Source organism: Aplysia californica, unplaced genomic scaffold, assembly GCF_000002075.1.
Source record: "Aplysia californica isolate F4 #8 unplaced genomic scaffold, AplCal3.0 scaffold00170, whole genome shotgun sequence".
Lineage (NCBI taxonomy): Eukaryota > Metazoa > Mollusca > Gastropoda > Aplysiida > Aplysiidae > Aplysia > Aplysia californica.
The window spans coordinates 233445-236136 of NW_004797440.1; the positions used below are offsets into that span (position 1 = coordinate 233445).

At 38.2% G+C, this 2692-nt stretch overlaps 1 protein-coding gene across 1 annotated transcript in view; it reads left to right on the plus strand.

The window, feature by feature from the left end:
* Window positions 1-156: 156 nt before the first annotated feature.
* LOC101863434 overlaps window positions 157-2692 on the plus strand; it is a gene marked incomplete in the record, with an annotated part of 16002 nt that continues 13466 nt past the window's right edge. The window contains 1 exon segment of the mRNA XM_013082341.2: window positions 157-352.

Genomic DNA, 2692 nt, shown 5'->3' on the forward strand with positions numbered 1-2692 from the left:
CTTTCCCCACATCGCTGTGGTATCCAGCCAGACCTGATGCTGACACAAAGTGAACGTAGACTCGCTTCAAACCGCTTGGCTGTGCGGGGTACTGAACGCGGCCTAAGATTTTGGCGCGAGAGAAATAGAGCGTGCGAAGTAAAAAAAAACGTGTGTTGGTGGGTGTGTGTTAACAACACCCGATCACAAAGAACTGTGTTCAAGAAGTGTGTAGTGTGTAGGCACACCGAATTCAAACTAAACAGCTGTATGTAGGGCTGCACTCTGTGTGTTGTGTGTGGTATCAAGAGTCTTTATTGTGCTGGATATTTCATACTCAAAAAGTTATTGTGTAGTCTGGGGTGGCTCGAAGGTTGGTTGCAGTTGCATTGTGTGAATAGTGGAATGTGAATGAATTTATTCGTTTGTAATATGAAGGGTTTCTCTTCAGTGGGGAATGAGATACAGCAACCCGTGAACAGCCTGTGTAGTGCTGTGAGGTTATTTGCTTTGTTTTTTAAGACTTAATTAAGATTAAAATTTGCTCATTCCATTTTTATCTCATCTTCAGCGCACTCGAGACACGTATACATAGACTCTAGATATCTAGATATCTAGATCTAGATCTAGATCTAGATCTAGATCTAGATTCTAAATGTCATTTATTGACTCTTGCAAGTCAACTTACTTTGCCGTACTGGCCGATGCATTGTTTTTCTTTGTTTTTTGTTTTCTGCATATATAGCGACTAGATCTAGATCTATCTATATCCGTGCGCTCATATGACCTTATGCAGTTGCAAGCGCCGTAAAACCCCCTACTATAAATAAATACTATATCCGTACACATCAAGTCTTCATTCTTTTCTGAACATTTTGGTGGGCATTGCAAGTTGTACTTGAAGCTTGAAACCTTATTCGTGATGAAAATACAAACGTATGCTTATAAATGTTCTTCGAAACTTATTACAGCAAAACGTGCCAACGATTGAGTCTACTTATCGTATGGAGGGCAAAACGCCGATTCGATAAAATATTGTTATAATGTCTCTTTATTTTTTTAAAGTAAATAGTCTTTGTCGTTGTTGTGGACCTGTTTACCACCCCTTGACTGTATCAATACTTTAGATAGCAACGTATCATGTTTGTTAGCCTAATTTGAGCAACTGGTTTTATTTTCATTTCATGAATGCTCCTGGGGCAAAAGAATATGTGCATAAATAATATATTTCCTCCCTTGACTTCGTTGGCGTGGTTTTGAGTGTGCAAAATCTGGATAATCATCATGCAGTGGTGTGTTCAGTTGCAGAGTATGTTTGCTGCACTGCCATCCTAATTTTTCTAACTGTTGTTTGTTTTTGTTTTTTGTTTTTATTTTCCAGGACACATGGTCTCTATAATGTGATATGTTGTTTTAAGAAGAATAAAGAATTGTGTTTTCTGCTCTTCCGTGGGATACAATAGCTCCCTCAAAATGTGACCTATTTATTATAAATTACCTCCTTGCCTTATTTACTATTTCAGTGCCTTGCGAAAACTCACACTTTGGCACCGTCTCTTTGACTCTGTGCGATGAATCATGGTACTAAAAGAGTTAACATTTTTACGTTGATGAATGTTTTATAATTTATGCGTGGGTTTTAGTTTCTTGGATTTCTCATGTGTACTTTTAAGAGGTTTTACAGGGTATGTAAACGCACGTGCTTTTTGAAAAATAAAAGAAAGAAATATCGAAAGTAAGACAGGTAGGCCTCTATGTTATAATACCAAAGAAAAACATATGTGAGGCAGCGTGGTGGAATCAGCCTCTCGTCAAAATAATGAAATCGAAGAAAACAGCAGTGTCCCTGCGCAGCAATTTTTATAAAATTTTTGTTTTTTGGCTGAACACCTGTTATGTCCATTTACAAACACATTCCTTTGAGGATTTCACCAAAAACGTTGATTAAAGGCACAAAAATATGAAATTACAGTTTCCATGGACTCTCCAGCTTTGGAATTTACCAAGCTTTGGCGGCCATTATCTCGCTAATTTTACCTCTTAAACCAGGTGACCCCCCACCTCCTTCAATCCAAAATATCTCCACTTCTATCAAAGATGGATGGGTAGTTTTTTTTCATTGAACACAAGACAAATGAACAAGCTTTAAGATGATACCAATAAGTCAATATGCCAAAAAATTGACGAGAGCCTGATTCCACCACGCTGCCTCACATATTTTAATGCTCGTATTTAATCTTTGATGACAAGAGTATTAAATCAGTGGTTTTGACACTCTAGTCCAGGTTGAAAATATACGCGTGACCTTCTTTGGACATGATTTAGAGATAATCCATTATGTGTTAGCTCTTTATGGAAACAGAAGTAGAAAACCTGGCTCTTTGCCAAATACGATTAAAATTTCATGCTTGCTATTTAGATTCTGTCGGTCGAGTGCGTGGGCAGCATAGTAATGTGGTGAACAAGTCCTTTTAAAAGCACATAGAGGCTGGGCTATGTGTTACAGTGTTCCATGCAACCACATATTTTAATGCACATGAGGCAGGCAAATTGTTTCTATACACGTTTAAAGCGATTTCTTTCATTGAGACGTTTTCAAGGTGACTTTTGTGTCACTTCTCAAGGGTGATGGTGTACACAAATTGTATCAAAAGTTTTCAAACACTGCACAATGCACCCCTCCCCTCCCTCTCTCTCTCTCTCTCTCTCTCTC